Below are 24,602 nucleotides of genomic sequence, written 5' to 3'. Positions count from 1 at the left end.
GTGCCTCACTGGTGCTAGGCAAGTGCTCTACCACTGAGCCACAACCCCAGCCCCATATTTGAGATATTTCTTAAGACATTGTTTGGACTTATACAAATTATACACATTTTCAACTGTGTGTGTGTGTGTGTGTGTGTGTGTGTTTTATTCCTCCTTACACCCAATTTTATATCCTTTTTTATTCTCTTTCTACAAAAACATTTTAAAGCCATTTCATTACTTGAGCAAAAAGAACTCTATCTCTCAGAATTTACATGAAATTGCCTGAATTGTTAATAAAGAGAAAGCTTTTTGTTGTGGAATTTTGCCTGCTTCCTTTTTCTTTGTCTAGTTCAGCCTGGTGACAAAGTAAAAACTGAGGTCAAGTCCAGTCAGGTCCTCATTTTCCTTAAAAAAGAAAAGAATCTTTTCCCGGTCTTTGGTTGAAGATAGAGCATCTGACCTCAGTGAGTTTTCGGGGAGCATCTTGGTGTATAAATCCCAAGCGTTTCCCAGATCCACTCACCTCCCCAGGGCAGGCCATCCCCAGGCCCCTCTGAGTCAAGGCCAGCATCCTTGAGGGTTAAGAGGAGGTGGTAGTGCAGGAGGCAAATCAGATACATTCAGACTGCTTGGCAGGCAGTATTGGCCAAGATCAGGCCTAACATGAACTCTTGTGGCTTAAAGATTCCTATGCAAGAGCAGTCCTTTTTGAGAATTGGGATAATTTGTTTTTGGCAAAACACTGTTTCTTTTTTTGAGGGTGAGAAGAAAAAGAGTGTGGGAAAAGCTTTGGAAATCTTGCAAGACCTCTTGGACATGGACTACGTGTTACAAAACATATTTTTGACGAGTTAAGTGTTAACCAACCAAAAACAGACAGATTGTCTTTCCCATGTTGGCTTCGAAATGCGGCAGGGGAAGTGCCATTGCTGGATATGGTTGAGAACTCGCTGAACCCTGTCATTTGAAAAAAGAGTGTCAAAGAGTCCATATAACGAGAGGACAGAGCTGAGTTTGCTTGTCCCTTTTTGCAGGATATGATTGCAACCTTCTGGGACAGAAAAAAAAAAAAATTGAACAATACCAAATCAAATCAGCTCCAACTGTCATCGGAGGGTGGTCCAGAATAAAAATTTCAAAAGAGAGAAAGATTAGTTTTAGACCATAATGAATTCTCTTTGCCATTGAAAATTCATCCAAAAAAAAAATCATTTCACGACAATTTTGACAGGCAATGATCCGAATGTTTGATGTACAGAGGGAGTTATTTCTTGCCCTCAAAAAGCTCTTAAGCTCTCCCTGAGGAAAGGAACGTGTAAGTGGATAATTACAATATATTGTGATTTTTAAAGAATTCAAGGGAACAAGGAAGGAAATGCTAATTCTGGTGAGAATGGGAAGGATCTTGCACACTTGTTGGGGATTTTGTGTTTTTGTTTTCAGTTTCTTTCATTGACCTATAAAAATAATACATATTGGTTTGGGGATGTCATTCGTAGTTAAGCATGCACAAGGCCCTGGGTTTGCCCCGGCACTGAAAAAAAAAAAAATACACACATACATATTTATGGAGTACAGTGTGATGTTTTAATCCATGTATACATTGTACAATGTTCAAATGTTCAAACATTTATTATTTATTCATGCAAAAACACTCAAAACCTTTTCTTCTAGCTATTTTGAGATACATTGTACATTATTGCTACCTATAGACACCCTACTATGCAATACAAAGCCAGAAATTATTTCTCCAATCTAACTATAACCTAGTACCAGTTAATCGACATCTCCCCATCCCTCCCACTTTTCTACTCTCACCAGCCTCTGGTAACCACTCTTCTACTCTGCACTTCTGTGAAATCAATATTTTTAGGTTTACATATGAGTGAGATTATGCAGTACATGTCTTTCTGTGCCCGGCCTACTTCATTCAGCATTGTGTCATCCAGTCCCATCATGTTGATGCAAACGACTTCATTCTTTTTATGGCTGAATAGTATTCCACTGAGTATAAGCATTGAGTTTTCTTTATCCATTCATTAGTTGATGGACATTTAAGTTTTTTGTTTTTTTTTTTTATTTCATGGCTATTGTGAATATTGCTGCTGTAAACACGAGAACGCAGATGTCTCTTCAACACTGGTTTCATTTCCTTTGGATGTAAAACCAGGAGTGGGATTGCTGGATCACATGGTAGGTCTGTTTTTGATCTTTTGAAGAATCTCTGTACTCTTTCCCAGGATGACTGTACTAATTTACATTCCCACTAATAGCCCATGTGAGTTCCCCTCCCCCACAACCTGGCTGGCTCTTCTTCACTTTGTTTCTTTTTGATAATAACGTTCTAACTGGAGGGAGGTGATGTCTCATTGTGGTTTTGATTTGCATTTCCCTGTTGATGAGTGATGTTAAACATTTTGCATAACCTTGTTGTCCATTTTTATTTCATCTTTTTAGAAATATCTACTTAGGTCAATTGTCCATTTTTTAAATCAGATTAATCTTTATTTTACTACTGGGTCTTTTGGGTTACTTACATATTCTGGATATTAAGCCCTTGTAAGATGTATAGTTTGGGCTGTGCACACCTGTAATCCTAGAAGCTCAGGAGGATGAGACAGAAGATCTCCAGTTCAAAGCCAGCCTCAGCAACAGTGAGGCATTAAGTAACTCAGTGAGACTCTGTCTCTAAATAAAATACAAAATAGAGCTGGGGATGTGGCTCAATGGTTAAGTGACCCTGAGTTTAATCCCTAATGCCACATACACGCGCAAAAGAGAGTGATGGATAGTTGAAAATATTTTCTCCCATTCTGTATTTTATCTCATTGTTGTATGTTTTCTTTGCTGTATAGAAGCTTTGTAGTTTGTCATAATTCCATTTGTCTGTATTTGCTTTTGTTTCCTGTGCATTTGGTTCTTACCAAAAACAACACCTACCCAATGCAAGGTCCTAAAGCATCCCTCCTATATTATCTTCTAGTAAGTTCTCAGTATTTAATACGTTCTGCATTGATATTTTATTTATGGATATAGTTTCATTTTTCTGCATGTGAATACACAAATTTTTCTAGCACCTTTTAGCAAAGAGACTCTCCTTTCTCCACTGTGTGTGCTCCTAGCACCTGGATGATTAACCAATAGAAGATTTATGGGCTTATTCATAGGCTCTCTATTCTTTCATTGGTCTATGTATCCATTCTTATGCCAATACCACCCTGTTTTGATTACAATAGCTTTGTAGTATACTTTGAAATCAGGTAATGTAATGTCTCCTGTTTTGTTCTCTTTGCTCAAGATTGCTTTGACTATTTGGGGAGTTTTGTAGTTCCAAATGAATTTTAGGGTTCTTTTTTCTGGTTCTGTGAAGGATGCCATTCGATCTTTAAATCACTTTGGGTAGTATGGACATTCTAGTAACTTTGATTATCCTAATCCATGATTTCAAGATGTCTTTCCTGTGTGTGTGTGTGTGTGTGTGTGTGTGTGTGTGTGTGTGTGCATATGTGTCCTCAACTCATTTCACCAGTGTTTTATGGTTTTTTACCACAGAGATTTTCTCCCCTCTGGTTAAATTTAAAGCTGTTTACTTTTGTAGTATTTTCAATTGAACTGCCTTCTTAATTCCTTTTTAGACAATTCATTATTGGCTTATAATTGGCATACAATAACACTACTGATTTTTGTATGTTAACTTTTTATACTACGTGTTTACTTATTAGCTTATTTATTAGTTCTAGTAGTTTCCTGGTGGAATTTTTTTTCTTTTTTAATAAGTAAAATAAGATCTTATATATTAAACAGTGACAATTTGATTTCCCCTCTTTCCACTTTAGATGCACTTTATTTTTATTTCTATTGATCTTTTTTTTTGCCTCATTGCTCAAACTAAGACTTTCAGTATTATGTTGAACAAAAGTAGTCCTTGTCTTGTTGCAGATCTTAGAAAGAAATCTTTTTGATTTTCCTTATTCAGAATAATGTTAGTTGTAGGATTATTATCTATGGCCTTTATTATGTTGAGGTGTGTTCCTTCTAGGCCTAAATTGTTGAGAGTATTTATCATGAAAATATTTTAATGAAATGCCTTTCTATGTCTATTGGGATGACCATGTGGTTAAAACCTTTCTTCTGTTGTTGTCACGTTTGTTGATTTGTGCATGTGCTGAACCATCATCATGTGGGCTGAATCCCAGTTGACCATGATGTCTGTCATTATAATGTGCTGCCAGACTTGGTTTGCTAGTATTTGGTTGAGGCCTTTTGCATGAATGTTCATCAAGAAATTAACCTGAAGCTTTTATTTTGTTGCTGTACTTGTCATCTCATTGCCGACAATTGGTAAAATTCCCTCCTCTTCAATTTTTCAAAATAATTTAAGAAGAGTTATTATTTATTATTCTTTAAACATTTGGTAGAGTTTAGCAATGAAGCTATTTGCTCTGGGCTTTTCTTTGATGGAAGATGTTTTAGTACTGATTTGATTTTATTGCTCATTCTCAATCTATTTTTTATTTTTTTAATATTTATTTATTTATTTTAATTGTAGTTGGACACAATATTCTTATTTATTTTTATGTGATGCTTAGGATCGAACCCAGGGCACACACATGCTAGGCTAGTGCTCTACTGCTGAGCCACAACCCCAGCCCCTTGATCTGTTCTTTAAATTTTTATTCTTTTTCTGTTTTTCTTCTTGGTGCTAGAGGTTGAACCCCAGGGCCTGCCACATGCTGCTCACACTGAGCTACATCCTCAATGCCAGGTTTTTTGCTTCTTCATGATTCAGTGTTTATAAGGTGTATGTGTCCATTTCTTCTAGGTTATTAAATTTTTTGGCATGTAAATTTTTATAATAGTCTCTAATGATCCTGTATATGCCTGAGGTGTTGGTTATAATGCCTCCTTTTTCACCTGTGATTTTATTTGAGTCCTCTCTCTTTTTTCTTAGTCCTGTTAAGGGTTTGTCAATGTTGTTTATCCTTTCAAAAATCTACCTCTTTGTTTCACCAATCTTTGAAATGTTTCTTTCAGTCTCCATTTTATTTGTTTCTGTTCTGATCTTTATTTCTTCTTCCCTTCTACTAATTTGGGGTTTCCTTTGTTCTTGTTTTTCTAGTTCCTTGAGGTACTGTGATAAGTTGTTTAAGATCTTCATGCTTTTTTGATGTAGACATGGATAGTAATGACTGGATTCTTACTACTGCTTTTGATGCATCCTGTAAGTTTAGAATGTTATGTTTTCATTTTTTTTTCTTTCCCTGTAAGTCTATTGACATTCCTTCATATATTTAGCTGCTCCAAAATTGGGTGCCCATATATTCAAAATTGTTATTTCCTCTTGATGAATTGACCCCCTTATCATTACATATTGACTTTTCTTGTGTTTTTATATGTTTTAATTTAAAGTCTACTTTACCTATTAAAAGTGTGGAAATTCCTACTTTCTTTTGGATTCCATATGCATAGACTTTTTTTTTTTTCAACACTTCACTTTTAGTCTTTGTATGTTCTTAAACATGCAGTGAGTTTCTTATAAGGAGTATATAGTTGGATCTGTTTTTCTTTTTTAATCCATTAAGTCACTATGTCTTTCAATTGAATAACTTAATTTATTTACATTTAAGATAATTATCAGTAGGTATGGTCTTACACTATTTTGTTACTTTTTTAAAAAATTATAATTCCTTCCCCCCCTTAACAGTCTATTTTATAGTTACGTGATTTTGTTTTCTAAAAGTGTGTTTTGATTCCTTGCTTATTTTGGGTGTACTGGTTATAAATTTGTGTTTTGTGGCTACCATGAAACTTACAAAATACATCTTTTGATTATAACAAGCTATTATGAAATTGTAGTAACTTAACATTGATCATAGAGACAATAAAACAAAAAAGGAATAGAAAAATATTAATTAAAAAACTATACTTTTATCCCTTTACTTCAATACATTTTTAATTTTGATGTCTAATTTTTCATCTTTTAATCACTTATATTTTAACTATATTGTTGTAGTCATTATTTTAATTTCTATGTTTTACTTTTCAGATTAAAGATATAAACTGTTGGGACACTGTTTACAGTATAAGAGCATTCTGAATTTGTCTGAATAGTCACATTTACCAGTGAGTTTTATACCTTCTGATGTTTTCTTTATACTTATTAGTATCTCTTTCAGTTTGAAGAACTCCCTTTAGCATTTCATATAGGTCAATTCTCATGGTAATAAAAAAAAAAATCTCAGTTTTTGTTTGCCTGAAAACATCTGTATCACTTTTTCATTTCCAGAGGATAGCTTTGCTGGGTATTGTATTCTTGATTAGCCAACTTTTCCTTCATCACTATATAAATCTCATCACACTCCCTCATGGCCTGAGGTTTTTGCTAAGAAACCTCTTTTCAGGTAAATTGGAAAACGCTTATGCGTTTTGTTTTGTTTTCTTGTGCTGCTTTGAGAATCTTCTTTGTTATTAATCTTTGAGAGCTTGATTATAATATGTTACAGGGTAGATTGTTTGAGTGAAATTTGACTGGTGCCTTTGACCTGTCTGTATCAGAATATTTCTATCCTCCTATAAATTCAGAAAATGTTCCATTTTTGTGTCTTTGGTGTTTTTTAACACCAAAACCCCAAATTATTTACTTTTTTAAAGCTTTCTCGAATTTCTTATTCAGTTTTATTCATTCCTTTTTTAATATTTATTTTTTAACTGTAGTTTGACACAATATCTTTATTTCATTTATTTATTTTTATATGGTGCTGAGGATGGAACCCAGGGTCATGCAAGTGGGAGATGAGCGCTCAACCCCTGAGCCACAATCCCAGCCCCTCTTCATTCCTTTTTATTGATTTTTATTTTTTCTCCTTTGAATGTATATTTTCAAATAGCCTATTTTTGAGCTCACTGATTCTTTTTCCTGTTTCATCTACTTGCCTTTGATTTCCTTTATCACCTTTTAAATTTTGTGTAGTACGCTTTTCAGCTCAAGGATTTCTGTTTGATACTTTTTAATAACTTCAATCTCTCTATGAAATTTCTCTGATAAGTTGTTTCTCTGGGTTAGAAATAAATATCAATGTGACATTAATCACAATAAATATATTCAAATGTAATAACTAAACAGCTAACAACTAACAGGCAGAAATTATCATTTAGACAAAACAAAACAGGATCCAATATGCACCTAACAAAATACACACTTAAAACTAAAATATACAGAAAAATTAAAATTAAAAGGAAAAACAAATATTATTTTAGATTCTGTGCATCCAGAATCTAAAACCAGGTGACATAACAGTATTAATTTAAAATGAAATTTAAGACAAAACATCTTAATAAGGATAAATAGGGTACACAACATATTCATTACAGAGCTGTCAGATTAAATTCATTGTAAACGTGTATGTGCCTAAGCAAAAATCCTTAAAACACAGAAAACTTAAGTTAACAAAATTAGAAGGAGATAATGACAAGCCAATGAAGAATTTGACATAATTGCATTACATTAATAGCTTAAGTCTACAAATCACTAGTGGAGAAAGTATCTTTAAATAATTATACAAATAGATCTGAGAATCTTTTAAATTGATCTAATATGAGCCCTGCATCCAACAAACATATAACATGGGGATTTTCCAACAAATGCTTGGAAGTCTTAAATGGCTTCTCTTTTCATGAGTGTTCCTTGGGATATTTCTTCTTTTGAACATATGTTTTCTCCTATTTTTCACCTAAATGTATGCTTGATGACTTATGACTTCCCTATGTCTCTTGAAGAGTCATCAAGCCAGTCAGAGGGTGTCTGCTGTGGCTGTGATCTGAGACTGATGTGTCTCCTGGGAGCTTCCCAATGTGACCAATGTCTTCCTCTTCAGCTGTTGAACAGTCATTAGAGGATTTAGTCACACTGATGTGAATTGAATTTAAACTTGTGGCCTTGAGTTCAGAGTCTGACTCTTTAGTTTTCTGAAGAGGAAAGTTTCCGTCTGGGACTCTGCCTGCCTTTGGAATAAGGCACACACATTCAACTGTTGTTTGTGCTCCTTGGAAATCTCCCTGAGCCATAGTGCAAGGAATGTAGTAGAATAAACCCGAAGATGAAGGACTTTCACCCGTGCCTTTTAACATCATCACAACCTCTGAGTCCATTAGCCTTTTATGGTTTTTCCCAAAGACAACATAATTAAGTTAACACAATGGGTCAGGGCAAATGTGTCCTTTGACCAGAGCCCATCATTTCAGTTTCCCATACTTCCTGTTTTTACTTTCACAGTGATATAGAAATAATATGCCGCCCTTCAGGAGTGACAGCATTGCTATGGTTTTAACCTAAGCCAAGCATTGGTAATGCCATGTTAAGTGGTTTCCACGGAGACATGGAAAACCCTTATACCCCCACACCCTTTAAGAATTGACCAAACCTTTATGTAAGCTGGTTTCAACTGATATGACCCAAAATCTTATGATATAGGCAAGAAAGGGATTATTAATTTTATTTGAGGAAATTGAGACTAAGAGAATTAAAAGTGATACCCAGAATCCTACATGGCTTTGTGATGAAAAAAGTTAAACCCACATTTTCGAATTTAAGTATCACTGCCCTTACGTTCTTCTTGGCCTCTGACATAAATTTCAAGTTGGATTAACAGGGTGGAGATGCACTGGGCACCATTACTTAGGAACTTCTTTTGCTAAACTGGGTGGATTTGAGAACGAATCCAAATTATGCATCTGGCAAAGATAAAAGTGCTCTGGAACCAGACTGCAGGAGCTCAAATTCTCACTCAAGCACACAGTCAGAGCCATGTGATCTTGTGTTTTTTAACTTCTCTCCACCTGGACTTCTTCAGCTCTAAAATGCAGATACAAATTATACCTAATTTGCTATAGGATCCTATGAGGTCATAATATATTCAAAGTGCATAGAATAGTGCCTGGCACATACTGACTGCTCTAGAAGGGTTTGTTCTTGGAATATTATTATTGATAATGTCATTATGGTATCAGAATTGCTTGGCTCGGGAGCTCAGTGTTTAACTGCTATGATCTAAACACCTCAAATGTGCCATGATATGAAATTAGTTTAAAGTAAAAGGAAACACTTCCTCCACTAAAGAGGCAGGGAAGATGGCTTAGTTGTGACATGAGGCACCAGGTGGATTTGCATAGATCAGAGGGCACACACAGTCCTATTAGAGTTGCCACATTTTGAACAAAGGAAGATTGCCATTGCAGCCAAGGTGATGCTTCTCCTTCTCGAATCTCTTCCCCTCTCTGTAGCCAATTCACTAATCTCAGCCCTCTTTACCTCCATGTGCCTTAATGTGCCCCCATTTCACATTATTGTGGAAAAGAATGAACTTGGGCACATGATGTCCTCCTATTGACTGGAAGTCAACTATCCAGCCACTGTGGCCTGGCTGTCCTCACTCCTCCACTCTTCCATCATCTGGTTCACTTCAAAACATCTGCTGTTTCAAGTATGATTATTAAGTGTGCACAATGTATGGAAGTGGGCCAAATAAAGCCCGCAGGAGGCCCTGGATGATTCAGACTTTCTCAGTTACCTGGGAAATATTTTAAGTACCAAACACACCTTTCCTTTCTGATCTCCCCTTGTCTTCACTCTTCTTTGCCTAGAAGTCCCTTCCTCTGTTTCTGACCACATGGTGGCTGTCACAGAGCCTACCTGAACCTTCTAGTCCATTTGTTTTTGTGTGATCAAGCAATCAGGATGTCAAGGAAGCAAGACCCTTGACTTCTTAGGCTAGGTGAATGATTCTTGTGGTTTCATATGGGGATGACCTGCCCTCCTGCCACCTAATCCCCTCCTCTGGGAACCCTGATTACTCCATTCTCTCTGTAGCCTGTGCTCTCAGGCTCCAGGTGGGTTTCCTCTGTCTTATTATCTCCTGCCTTCCTCACAAAGTGCATATCCCAGGTCCTGAATGTTAGTCCTCCACATCTTGTTCACTCCACTTTTGCAACTTGCACAATCCCTCTCAGAGTCCACCCCAGAGACTTCAAGTCCACCTGTCCTCACATAGGCAAAGTTTGTGCACCATCATCTAGCATGGAAGCTCACCTGTTGCTACATAAAAAGTCACCTCTACTGGGCACTGTGGTGCATGACTGACTATAATCTAATTGGCTCTGGAGGCCAAGACAAGAAGATCAAGAGTTCAAAGCCAGCCTCAGCAAAAGCAAGGCACCAAGCAACTCAGTGAGACCCTTTCTCTAAATAAAATACAAAATAGGGCTGGGAATGGAGCTCAGTGGCTGAGTGCCCCTGAGTTCAATCCCCAGTACAAAAAAAAAAAAAAAATCACTTCCTTTCCCACAATACATTATAGATGCTGAATTTATACCACTGAAGTTAGCAGTCAAGGAATTGATTGCCCATTTTTTGTGGCCTGTTTTTAAGGACATCATCATTTTCTCTTCCTGAAATTCAAGTGTGCAGCTTGCACCTCCCATTGTATTCATCATTCAAGGGTTCTACTATTCCTGAGATACAAGGGCCCTCTTCTGTATTCAAGCACTATAACTATACATCTTCAAGGCTCCATTCCTAAGTAAAATATAATCTGTGGAAGGCAAATTAAATCAAGTACAATTCAGTGAGAAATCAAATTTCAAGCTAATTATTATTATTATTATTATTCTTTTTTATTTATTTATTTGGTACCAGAGACTGAATTCTGGGCACTCGATCACTGAGCTACATCCCAACCCTATTTTGTGTTTTATTTACAGACAAGGTGTCACTGGGTTGCTTAGCACCTTGCTTTTGCTGAGGCTGGCTTTGAACTCACTATCCTCCTCCTCAGCCTCCAGAGCTGCTGGAATTACAGACATGCACAACCGGGCCAGCAAGCTAATTCTTCTTTAAAGTAAATATATCAGGGGTAAAGCGGAAGCACATGATACACACCATAATCTTATTTGGTCTGATTTATAGCTTATGTTATATGCAGATTAGGCTTCATTCAAATCAGGAGCTAGGCTTCAGGAAGAGTCCTCTCTCTCTACTTAAATTTGCCATTGAATAAATCCTTCTCCCTCAGCCCATTGATCCCTATAGACTGCCTTATTTCCACTTAAGAAACATCTTCTTTACGTCCCCATCTGATCATAGGGAAGACATTGAACTTTTCTCTGTATTTCCATATCAGCCTATATGTATATAGTTATGTGCATATATATATATATATTTTTTTTTCCTTCCTAGCCCTCTCTCCAAAAGTAGTTTTTCAAGGTGTATCCATTTACATCCTAATATCCCAGCCCTTCAGCTCCCAGAACGCAATGTCACCCTCACAGGACCTTCAAACCAAAGCTTGGTCCACTGGCATTTTTGCATTATGAGATACACCATCCCCCACCCCATACACACATGCACACATGTACACACAGAGAGATATATTTAGTTGTTAGTATTTCAGTATTATCATTATGTGTGATAGGTTTATTTACAATAGCTTTTAGATGCTGAGCTGAAGGTTTACATAATTGAAATACTCAATAGATTAAAAAATGGAATGGAAGATTCACAAGAGTGTTAACCATTCTCTTCCCACTTACACAGGGATGTAATGTGCAGAGCAAAAAGAAGACAACAGGATGTGAGGAACAAATGAGGATGCTCTAAAGATCCCCTGGTTGGAGCTATCTCCTCAAACCCTTGCTGCCCAGTACTACCAGCACATCACACAAAACTGCACAACTTTGTTGGGAGGTATGGAGATGCCCTTGAATTATTCATGTTTTAACACTAATGCAGTCAGGAGGCAGACCCTTGAGGGAGTCAAAATCTTTTATTAAATGTAAATTGTTTTATGAGATCCTGCAACTTGATAACATCTAAGAATATTTCCCCAGAAAATGTTTAATAATAGGAAGAATATCAAAGTGAGCGGAACTAAAAATGGGGGTAAGCTAGTGAGCAGAGGGGTGACGAAATGCTGAGGAGAGGCCAGGGAGGACAAAGAGTCCAGAGCACCCATTGCCTTCTTCACCACTACTCTGAACCCAGATCTCTGAATCTGTGGTTATGGCCTCTGCTAGGCAATGCTGGCCTCACTGAACCTGAATGTCAGTGTCTGTACATTCATGTATCAAATTGGACATTCTTGGAAAATTCAGCCTCTCTCTCAGCACTTTCACCTCATAGAATGTGCCTCCAACACACAACTTCCCACCATGAGGACAATGCTCTTCCAGGTCCTCAAATATCCGAGAATCCTTTCTAAGCCACGGATGTTACCTTTTCCCCATTCCAGCCATGAATCAACCTGCCAGGGGCTGGAGGCAATGAGAGACAAGGAGACTGTGTACCTGGGCAAGGACATCCATTATGGTTATCAGAATGACCCTAAGCCTTTGGCAAAGGTTGGTATAGATCATGAGTATTCTGCTACTGAGAAGTAAGATATGGATCCCAAACTATAGCACTGCCTTCTTGTTAAAGCTTCAGCTATGTGACATTGAGCAATGGGGAAAAAAATCTTTGTGCCTTACTTTTTCTTCTGCAAAATAGAAAAAATAAAATATTTGTTGAGAGCTGGGGATCTAAAGCTCAATGGTAGAGTACTTGCTTAGCCTGTGCAAGGCCCCAGATTCAATTCCCCGTACTGCAAAAATTAAAAATTAAAAATAAATATTTGAATATATAATAGCAGAATATTCACAGTAACTGCATTTTTATAGGACAGAGTTTCATAGTATTTATGGAATAGATAGTAAGTAGTGTGAATAGTTAAAGTATCCATACCTCAGATTCTCATCTGTAAAATGTTAATAATAATAGCATTTATAGAATAGAATTGTATAGATTAAATGAGCTGATATCTGGAAAGTAATTACTTGGTAAACAAATAAGTATTTTGTAAACGTTAGCCATTACTCTGAGTATTTCTACAGAATCATTCTAATATTCTGAGTTTGAGAAAGAACAAAATTGGGTAGTGAGTAACAGACTTCCACTTGGAATCTGGTCTTTTGCCAGAATGAGAGACCCTGAGCTGGTGATGAAATATTCCAAATAAAGTCATAGGGATAACTAATCCTCTCCCATACACACACTTGTCCCATGGGCAATGAAGGCAGGTAGAAGCAGAAAACTATGGTCGCAATGATGAAGAACAGGAAGACACGGAGAATGTTTCAGGAAAATTCATCTCTGGCTTTTTTTCAGATCAAGTGGAGCTGTGAGCAAATTCTTCCTGGCTCTAAGGAGTGAGCACATTCATAAGCTGGAGGCACAGACTGATGAGGTGTGCAACTTCCTGTCTCCTTGGTGAATGCCTCAGAAAACATGCATTTGGGGATTTTAAAATTTTCCACTCACTGTTGCCTTGCAAAGCTCACAGAAGGTTGAATGAGATGAGCTTGGTTAGGGGATGGCAGACCTGGGGGAGGCTCACAGCCTCTTCCTTGCTTTCCCAATAACTCACAGAGACCAGTGACCTTTGCATCCCATCAGCCTCTGGGGAAAGGAGTGTGACTCCTTAAAATCACAGACCCAAAGCATCTGAAAACCAGAAGGTATTTCATGCAGGTCGATGACTAAAACCCTCTGGGGAAACAAATGTCTATTTTCTTACAAAAATATCTCTTAGAACAGCATCTCTTCTGTTCATCCTCAAGATGAGGCTGTTTAATTACTTCAGAGAGTTTCATTCTGACCTTTCTGTGGCCAGGGTATCAGTTCTTTCCTCTTTCTCTCCTCATGGTTCCTGGGCCCCCACTGCTACAGCTTCTATTTCTACAAGTCCCCTTAAAATCCTGGCGCTTCAGAGTCTTTAGTTTTTCTCACTGTTTAATTTGGATCAGTGGGTCTTAGACTTCTCTGATGACAATCAACTTTTAAAAGAATTGTATGAATTTTCTTACCTGTAAAATTCACAATCGCATCAAAAATATTGTAGGGAAATTCAGGGGTTACAAGTCCACTGAAGTGCTCCCAAAGCACTCCAGAGGATCCATGTCTGAAAATCCAGATGCAGTCCCAGCACCCAGAAGCTTGTCTCACCCATGGAGCTAGGTCTCAGGATTACTCGTAGCTTGCTGGCCCTCACAATGAGGCCCTGTTATTTCCTCAAGGGACATGAACAACCCCACCAAAGACCAACATCAGCAACGTGAATACACCTATTTAAAGTGTTCAGTCAGGAGTTTTAGTTCATTCAGAGTTGTGCAACCATCACAGAGAATTTTATAACATTTTTTTTCCATCTCAAAAAAGAAATGCAGCTGTCATCCCCAATCAGCCCTTTCCCCCAGTGCAAGCAACCACTTATCTGCTTTCTCTATTTTCCATTTCTTTAACATTTCCTATGAAGGGAATCTTAGCATATATGTTTTCTCTCTGTGCATGTAACTTTCTTCTTTCAGTTAGCATAGAATTTTCAGGTTCATCCATGTTGTAGCTTGTATCAATGTGTTATTCTTTTTCTTGGAAAAATAATATTGAATTGTATTGGATATATTGCATTATTTCATTCATTAATTGGTGGACATTTGTGTTGCATCTATTTTTGCTAACGCCCAACTTCGAGTGAACTGAATCCCTGCTTTCTTAAATTCTTTTCAAATTCATCCAACTAAAGCCCAAACTGTTTAATAGGTCCTTATTAAAAATATATTTTTTTAGTTGTTAATTAACCATCATTTTCTTTATTTATATGTGGTGCTGAGAATCGAAACCAGTGCCTCACACATGCTAGGCAAGTGCCCTACCACTGAGCCACCACCCGGGCCCCATTTTTAAACTCTTTTATAGGGATACCCACAGTTTTCCACATTACTTGTCACAGTTTATGCAATGAGGAATAAATTCAATTCCATGCTGGTCTTTGGCTGGAAGACATTGACACACATATTCTAAGTTATAGATCCTTGCTCCAAAGTCTACATGTGGCCTGACTTGTGCCATTTGTGTCCCTGGCCTTAATAACCAATGAAATGTTGTTAGTTTTTCAATGAATATGCTCAGGTCTCATTTCTCACTACCTACTAGGACACTGTGATGTCCTATAGGTACCTCAAATGCAAACGACAAAAATAAATGTTGATTCTGAAATTGTATTTTTGTATGACTGCTAACTTAATTAGATATACCACAGTTTAATAACACACAATGCAAAAAAAATCATGGGGTCACCCCATACGTCTCATCACTCAACTCCCAGGCCTGCACTCACCTCTTCGTTTCCATCATGGCTGCCACTGTCTCCCACCTAGATGACTGCAAAGGCTTCCTTTCTGCCTGGTCTTCCCCTCCAGCCTTCATTCTTCACATTCCTCCCTCTTCATTACTGGACTGGTTTGTGGTTTTGTTTTTGTTTTTTTTTTTGGGGGGGGGGAGGGTTATTTTTATTAAATTATTTATTTATTCTAATTTGTTATACATGATGGCAGAATGCAATTCGTTTCATGTTATACATATAGAGCACAATTTTTCAAGTCACTGATTGTACACAAAGTATTTTCACACCATTTTTTTTTTTTTTATACATGTACTTAGGGTAATGATGTCTAACTCATTCCACCATCATTCCTACCCCTTTTCCCCCTCCCTTCCTCACCCTCCCCTTTGCCCTATCTAAAGTTCCTTCATTCCTCTCATGCTCCCCCCACCCCACATTACCATTATGAGACAGCATCCTCATATCTGGAATTGACTTACTTCACTTAGCATTATATTCTTCAAATCCATCCATTTACCTGCAAATGCCATGATTTTATTCTCTTTTAATGCTGAGTAATGTTCCATTGTGTGTGTGTGTGTGTGTGTGTGTGTGTGTGTGTATCCATTCTTCTACTGAAGGGCATCTGGGTTGGTTCCACAATTTATGAATTGTGCTGCTATAATCATTGCTGTGGCTGTGTCCCTTGTAGTATGCTATTTTTAAGTCCTCTGGGTATAAACCGAGGAGTGGAATAGCTGGGTCAAATGGTGGTTCCATTCCAAATTTTCCAAGGAATCTTCATACTGCTTTCCAGATTGGCTGCACCAACTACAGTTATCTTATATTAGACAAAGGTGCCAAAAATGTACTTTGGAGAAAAGATAGCCTCTTCAACAAATAGAGCTGGGAAAACTGAAAATCCACTTGTAACAAAATGAAACTAAATCTCTGTCTCTCACCATGCACAACTCAACTTAAAGTGGACCAAGGACCTAGGAATTAAACCAGAGACCCTGTGCCTAATGGAAGAAAAAGTAGGCCCAAATTTCCATCATGTGGGATTAAGCCCCAATTTCCTTAATGAGACTCCCATAGTGCAAGAATTAAAACCAAGAATCAATAAATGGAATGGATTCAAACTAAAAAGCTTCTTCTCAGCAAAAGAAACAATTAGTGAGGTGAACAGAGAGCCAACAGAATGGGAGAAAATCTTTACCACATGCACATCAGATAGAGCACTAATTTCTAGGCTATATAAAGTATTCAAAATCTTAACACCAAAAAATCAAATAACCCAATCAATAAATGGGCCAAGGAACTAAACAGACACTTCTCAGAAGAGTATATACAATCAATCAACAAACGTATCAAAAAAAAAAAAAAGTTCAACATCTCTAGAAATTAGAGAAATGCAAATCAAAACTACTCTAAGATTTCATCTCACCCCAGTCAGAATGTCTGCTATCAAGAATACAAACAACAACAAGTGTTGGCGAGAATGTAGGGGAAAAGGCACACTCATACATTGTTGTTTTTTTTTTTAATACAAAGGTTATTATGTCCTTTTCTTTCTCCGAATTATTTTATAGCTCTGTATTGTCTGAAGAATAAAATAAATATTCCTTATTAGGGCATTAAGAATTCCTCATGTTCTGACCCCCCGGGCAGAATTCTAAATACACCAAACATTCATGAACCCTCTGGGTCCCATCCACAGTGAACAAATTGAAGGGCCTGGAGAATATCACTATCTTTATCACCTTCTTATATTAGCATGCCATCTCAACCCCCAGACGATTTGGAAAGGTCCCTTGTCTCCAGTCTAGTAAACCCTTATTCAATTCCACTCTTAATTTTCCACATTCTCCAAGAAGTCTTTCACAGTGGCTCTGTGTTTCTATGGTGCTCTTCCCTGCCATTTTTTTTAGCACTTCACATCCACTAAGTTTCTTAAATATGGTTTACCACCCCAAAGGCACTATAATTATATTGTGATAATTATATTCTTACCCCTTACCACTGTTTTATGCAGATTAGTCAGTAAGTAGTTGATGAATGAAAGAATAATATAGTGATTTGATAACTCTAGTCCTAGCCAGAGTCTGACTTTGGCCACATGAGAGAGCTAGAATAAGAACTGCTCAGCTAAGCCTCGTCAACTCCTATAACTGTGGAGAAATAATAATATTAATAATAGACTGTTGTTTCACTACACTGCTTTTAGAATGGTTTGTCATGTTGTGGGCCAAACTATATCTGTCTTGACCAGACAAACTCCATTGTCTCCTGACTCTATTTCATATAAGAAATGTTTCTCCCATGTGAAAACCCCACCTCTCTAACCCAACTCCTTCTAAGCACACCCTGTTTGGCAATGCATAGCACCTGAAAAAATGTTTATTTTATTCTTATACAATGTATTATTAAGAAATGCTTTTGTAAGATGTTCTCTTTTTAGTTCCCATTTTTCTTGGACAATGTACCCTGACTGTACCCTGAATTCGGTCATTCTGACCCACTTCCTACGTTGCTATGGTTTTAATGTACTTTACTTATGGTTTGGGGCTACAAAGAGTGTGCTCTAACTTGTGGTGGGGGCTGAGGGGTGCAAAGGCAACTTGTTTGCTGCCCTTTCAGACTGCCTATGAATAAAGTTCCATGCCCAGCTTCAAGACTGACTCCGTGATTTATTTCAAACCACCCCACAACGGTCATGCAGTCAGGATAACTAACAACCTTGGAGGAGCTATAGGATCTAATCAACATGTGCAAATAGAATTGAGGAAAGTATGTCTGAACTTGGATCCTGAGGCTACAGGATCAAGAGGGATAAGAAAGAGTACCTCCCTCTGTATGTACACCCTGTCCTATGATATAAGACTTAGCATTGTAACAAGTTCCCTGGCAGATAAGGATTACATACTGTTAGATAACCCTTGAGAGCTCTAGCATGCTACACTGGGATTTTGAGGTCAATGGTGGAGAAAATGTACAAGATGCTCAGAGATTTGGACATCATAGGTAGACTACATAAGGTTAGAAATCTACCAGCCAACTATGTCCCAGGGGAACAACCATTTTATTGACAAGCTGGAAAAAAATACTATTCAGATCAGTGGTGACTATCCTCTGTAGACAAGGCTTACTATAAGAGATGCTTACATATAGAAGCCATATTTGCCTCATTGACATGCTTCTTCTGAAACACAAGACATTGCTCTTCCTATCAAGAACAGATCAGGACTCTTTAATAGACTGACTGCAATTCAAACAGTTCTTCCACTTGGTCTTTATGGCATCAAAGACCCTGTGGTTTTAATGATATTTGTGGTGGGAAAGATATCGTGCTGTAGAGTTTGAGGTGAATTCTGATAGGAAACTCACAATCTATGTGCCTAAGTTTCTGGATAAAAACCTGACTCTCTGCAGTAGAGAAGTGTGCAAAAGTTAAAAAGTAGCTCCTATTTCTAGGAGTTCTTGGAAGGCTGGACCAGAAGGACATTCAATTGTGCAGCAGAACTGCTGATCTTGAGCCTGGTTCTATTAGACCCCTCAAATCAGAAGGTCAGGTGTGCTCATCAATAATCCATCATAAGTTAAATATGGTATATTTAAGGTGAGCACATGTAAAGTTGGAGAACCCAAGTACATGGTCACAGGGGTCAGACCCTCATGTCATCCTTCACTACTGGGCTATATTCTCTTCCTCAGCTCTTATAACCAATAGGCAAAGGATAAATGAAGCCAAATTTGTTTCACAAATGGGTTGGCAAGTGTGTGGGTACATGTTAAAATTGCACTCTCTTGAAACACCACTTGATGCAGATGGTGATTCTGAGAGTTGCTACTGAGGCTAACTCCTCCAGAAAGGATTAAGTAGTACAAGTGGTCATTCCCACTATGTGGAAAGAGAAGCAATTAGAGATAAGAATAAGCATGGACATGTGGGCTATAGGGAATGACGTGGCTGTTGATCATGGCCCTGAGAAAAGAAAGCCTGGAATATCCAGAATAAGGAGATCTGTAGAAATGGTATGTGGCAGGCACAAGTATGAAGTTTCCTCCATCACATTTTAATGCTTAGAGAAAGCAACCACCACAGGACAGCCAGTAAACAACTAGTAGATAGAATGACCTTAACAATTGACAGCAGTCAGCCTGTCATGGGCCCATCACATCTATGCAAAGAGCTCATGAACAATGTTTTCAGAATAGCAGAGAAGGAAGCTATGCGTGAGTCACACGGCTAGGTTTCCATGCCCCAAAGCTGATGAGCTACTACTGCTGCCTTGTGACTCGTCTTCCAGCAAGAGGCATCAATGCTGAGCCATTTCTCACTATAAGCAACTACCTACTTGGGACCATTTTCACCACTGACTTGATAGAGATTCATCTTGACCAAAAGCAATATTCTGGGTATAGGTTTGCCTTTCTTGCCTGTACCACTACCAAAGGTTTGAAGATTATAGGACTTCTTGACGTGAGATTCCACATAACATTGCGTCAGACCAAGAAGTTGTGACCAAGGAAGTATGGTATTTATAGTCTATGAATGAAGAGATTGAAATAGAAATTATCCAGCTCATCATTGTTCTCAATGATCCACTTGGAAAATCTGTGCTTTGCAGTCCTGAAACTCTAGGTCCTACATAACTAGAAGCCCTGATTCTCAGACAGAGATCAAGAGAAACATGGCAAGTGTTCTATTCAACTGTAAGGCTACCTGAAGCCTGGTTACTGCAGGTTCCTGGTAGCAAGAGTTTGGCCGTCAAGGAAGGAATCACTATAATTGCAGATATAATTGAGCTGGTCATTAAGAAGAGATTCAGCTCCTGTTACACAGAAGGACAAGAAATAAATGTGACCCCCAAGTGATCCAGTGAGATATCCCTGTGTTCTCTTCAGCTCAAATTAGATAAGTGTAGCAACCATAATCGGTGCCATGGCATGAGGGACTCAGACCTCATGGAAGGGATCAAGGATGCCACAAGCAGAAATGCTAGCCAAGGATGAGGATCATCTAGAATGGGTAGCAGAGGAAGGGGTTATATGAGGCGAGAATACGTTGCAGACTTAAGACTCCTGTGGCTGAGGAGTAGTTCCTTCCGCTAGCTTTCTTCCTCTTGCAAGTTTCTGCAAGAAACTAGATCAGTCGGAGAATCCTGTAGCAGCTGCTTCTAGAGGTGGATGGAACTCAGTAGGCAAAGTAAATGAGATAGAAAAGCATCCGAGAAGGACAACACCAAACCCCTTCTTCTAATTGGGGACACCCAATCTCCCTGGTGCTGAGAGTGTTGAGGGTAGTGATGGCTTATAGGTGAGTTCCTTTCCTGAATTACCATAAGCTTAAAAAAAAAAAAGAATTTTCCAAGGTTACTCCCCACCCTGGGGGCAGTCTATACTCATGTCTAGTCTTTCTAGGGACACAAAGATCTGGCTTCCTTGCCTCAGTGAGGATAATTCTCAGGTTCAGAACCCCCTGTAGACTTTTATTAAAATCGTATCAAGGTTCAACTTCTCCCTCTGCCGATTATTGCTTCTGACATCATTCAAGAGCATTCTCCAATAAATACTAGTTACTAGTTTTGCATGAAGTGCTCAGGGTCTGAGTCTGTTTTCCAGGAAACTTAATATAAAATAAACAGATAAATAAACAGTCCCCCCCCCAAAAAAAAAGGAGAGAGAGAAGATCAATTCCACCTAGCTCAAGTGTTCAATTTTCATGGAAAGAAACTTAGGTTCCAAGAAACTAAAATATGTACATTAAGTCACTTGGTTAGTGATCCCCAAAGGGAATAGAATGGAACCCCTGTTTCATGTCTCTCCATTCATTACTCTTTCCTCTCCCATCTTTTGGGGTCTAATAGTGTTTTGTTTCTACTATGCACTTGCTGCTGTGTGATTTTGGAAAAGTTACTAAAACTCTGAGATTCTCTTTTCTTACATATGTGCTGGGATATAGCAGTAGCTATATTGATAAGATTGATGTACCTAGGAATCCTTCACAGAATAAATAGCTTAGTATTTAGTATCAAAAACACGCATTATCCTGAGAGTGAGGTTACTAGTTTTAAATATGAAATGTCTTGATTTCTGACAACTTTGCTTCTATAGCACTATTCTGTCTCTTGTTTATCTTTACACACAGAGCTTTCATGGAAGGAGGTTCTGAGGAAGGGAGACAATAATCAGAGAGCAGACCAGTATGTTAGCCTGTTTTGTGCTGCTCTAACAGAATACCTGAGACTGGGTAATTCATAAAGAACACATGTATTTTTTTCAGAATTTTGGAATTTGGAAATGCCAGGATCAAGATAAGGCAACTGGTGTCTGGCAAGAGCCTTCATGCAGTGAACTCTGCTGGGGAGGAACCATGTCATCAACATGGCAGAAGAATAAAAAGGAATGAATCTTGAAATCCAGGTATTTTCCAATAGCATTAACCCAATCATGAGGACAGCGCCTTTCTCCCTTAGACCCACCTCTGTTGCACTGTCACATAGAAGACAATTCCCAACACACAAATTTTAAAGGATATAAATTAGATAAGAAAAAATTCCTCCTTTTGCCTCCTCTGGTGGGGGAGATGAGACAAAGTGAGGGAACTTTGTGAGGATCTGGGATTGGGATACTCACAGTCTTGGATGAGCCACAGGCTGGTTTTCCGCTGGTGGTAAGTATTGCCTTCTCTGATCTGGTAGAAAAGTTTACTTTGTCTGCCTGCACCAAGCTGTGTGGGCCAGAGGAGAATGCTGCATGTTGGCATAAGTGATTGAGCACAGCCAAGTCTCAATTCCAGGTGAAGAAAATCGAAATAGGAAAACCTGGCAAGATAGTCATGCCCACTCCATAATTATTAACTCCCTCCTCACCCCATTACCTTTGTTTCAGACACACTGTCTAAAAGGAGACTCAGGAAAAAAACCTTCAAAACAATGCATTGTCCACACTAGAAAAAAAAGGAGAGTTTGGACCTGAAAATTCACTTGAGAATCTTATTTAAAATGCAAGTTCTTGGCCTGTAATCTTTGGGATAGGATAGGATCGAGAAATCTGGGGTTTTTGTTTGTTTGTTTAGTTTTGTTTAAGAGGAAGCCTAGATAATTCTGAAACAGGTGATCACTGAATATCCTGGTTCAGTGTCTCCTTGAGCCAAACAGGCAGCTGCCAGTATGATGTACCTCCAGCTCAAGCAAAAGGTTGGTGAACTACATAAAAGTGTTGTCCCTCTTCCATGCCAATATGATTCTTTAAAACCCAGTAGAACATGTTATAGCAGCACCATCCAATATGGCAGCCACAGCCACAGACCATTTAGGTATCCCATTTGAAATTTGGCTAGTCCAATTGAGATGTGCTGCAAAGACCTGGTATTAGGGAAAAAAAAAAAAAGCAAAATATCTCATTAACAATTTCTGTGTGTGTGTGTGTGTGTGTGTGTGTGTGTGTGTGTGCCAGGGATTGAACCCAGGGACATTTAACCACTGAGCCACATCCCCAGCCCTTTTTATTTTTTATTTTGAGACAAGGTCTCGCTAAGTTGCTTAGGGCCCCGTAAAGTTGCTGAGGTTGGCCTCAAACTACCTCAGCCTCCCAAGCTGCTGGGATTACAGGCATATGCCACCACACCAGGCTCATTAACTTTTTGTTGGTGTTGTTGTTCTTTTTATTTATACAGGGCAGTGGAATGTATTTCAACATATATATACACATTGTGTAACTTCCCATTTTTGTGGTTGTACGTGATGTGGAGTTACACCAGTCGTGTAATTCATATAGCAACATAGGAAAGTTATATCTGATTCATTCTACTGTCTTTTCCATTCCTACTCCCTCCCTTCCCTTCATTCCCCTTTGTCTAATCCAGTGGACTTCTATTCTTCCCTACCCCCTCTTAATGTGAGTTAGCATGTGCATATTAGAGAGAACATTTGGCCTTTGGCTTGGGGGGACTGGCTTCTTTCACTTAGCATGATAGTCTTCAGTTCCATCCATTTACCAGCAAATACCATCATTTCACTCTTTATGGCTGAGTAACATTCCATTTGTGTATATGTACCACATTTTCTTTATCCATTCATCTGTTGAAGGACACCTAGGTTGGTTCCACAGCTTAGCTACTGTGAATTGAGCTGCTGTAAACATTGATATGCCAAGGAATGGGATAATTGGGTCAAATGGTGGTTCCATTCCAAGATTCTTGAGGAATCTCCATACTGCTTTTCATTAACAGTTTTTGAAGATGAGGGATGTAGCTCAGTGGTAGAGCGTTTGCCTTAATGTGTGCAAGATCCTGGATTCAGTCCCTAGCATAACACACACACACATACACACACACACACACACACACACACACACACACACACTTGATATCAATTATATGTGAGTAACATTTTGGATATATAAGATTAAATAAAATGTATTATAAAATTCTTAAACTTTTAAAAACTTCTTTAATGAAGCCACTAGAAATTTTAAGATCATATCTGGGGCTTGAATTTGCACTTCATGTTATGTTCCCTTTACACTCTACTGGTCTATACAATACCTCCCTCAGAACACCACTCTTTTCCTCCACCCCATTCTCAGACCTACTGCTGTCCCCAACTGAAAGGTCCCTTGGGAATTTTCACCACTGTAATTTACTGTTTCAGATAAAGAGTCCCAATACCTACCTCTCCTGACATCTAAGGTGCTATGTTGAGAATGCCCTCCTGTGGCCTGAATCCTCCACCCACTGCCAGCCCCTGGAGATTGAGGTCATTTGTGCTCACCTCTGGCTTCCTAGCACAGTGGTGCTGTGGAGTGCAGCCAGGTTGACGGACAGCCCACTCAATGACACATAGCTATTATGTGATAGTGATCTGCCTATAAATCCCAGGGTTTTTTATTACTTTATTGAGATATGATTGACATATAATCAACTGTATGCTTTTTAACCCCTGCCAGTGTGCAGGGAGAAGAGCCCAAGTTGACTTCTCTTTTTCTGTGATTGTTTTTTCCTCTGAGGAGTTATATGGCCAACCGTTGTGCAAACGTTGGTAAACCCTGAAACTGGTCCTCATCAGACTGTTGGGAAGAGCACTTGTAAGACCCAAAACACCTGGGAAGAACATTTGTAAGGTAGGACCAACCAAGCCTGAGCCCAACAGAAAACTCAGGATGCAGTCAAGGTGCAATAAACGCTTACGAACACGAGGGGGCAATATGCGACCACCGTCTCTCATTCATCGCCTCTCAGTGCCAACAAGCAGGTTTTTGATTTGTTTTCCAAAAAAACAGGTCTCTTCACACTTTCCCATCTCCATCACTGACCGGATAGGTGGCTTTGGACACCTGCCTTAACCTCTCTTCTTTTCTGCCCTCCAGATCCCCATTTCCTCCTCCCTGGGCTTCCTCTAGTACATGTGAACCTTCCCTGGATATGTG

General features: G+C 38.6%; 1 long non-coding RNA gene across 1 annotated transcript; it reads left to right on the top strand.

The window, feature by feature from the left end:
* Positions 1 to 5,051: 5,051 nt before the first annotated feature.
* Positions 5,052 to 15,069, top strand: LOC120891984 (uncharacterized). Its single transcript, XR_005736592.2, has 5 exons — positions 5,052 to 5,203; positions 6,029 to 6,105; positions 11,570 to 11,719; positions 12,264 to 12,372; positions 13,178 to 15,069. It is a non-coding gene; the product is annotated as an uncharacterized LOC120891984 (long non-coding RNA).
* The last annotated feature ends 9,533 nt before the right edge of the window (positions 15,070 to 24,602 follow it).

The sequence above is a fragment of the Ictidomys tridecemlineatus genome, chromosome 2 (assembly GCF_052094955.1).
Source record: "Ictidomys tridecemlineatus isolate mIctTri1 chromosome 2, mIctTri1.hap1, whole genome shotgun sequence".
Taxonomy (NCBI): Eukaryota; Metazoa; Chordata; class Mammalia; order Rodentia; family Sciuridae; genus Ictidomys; species Ictidomys tridecemlineatus.
Note: the sequence above shows the minus strand (reverse complement) of the source record. Positions and strands in the feature narration are given on the sequence as shown.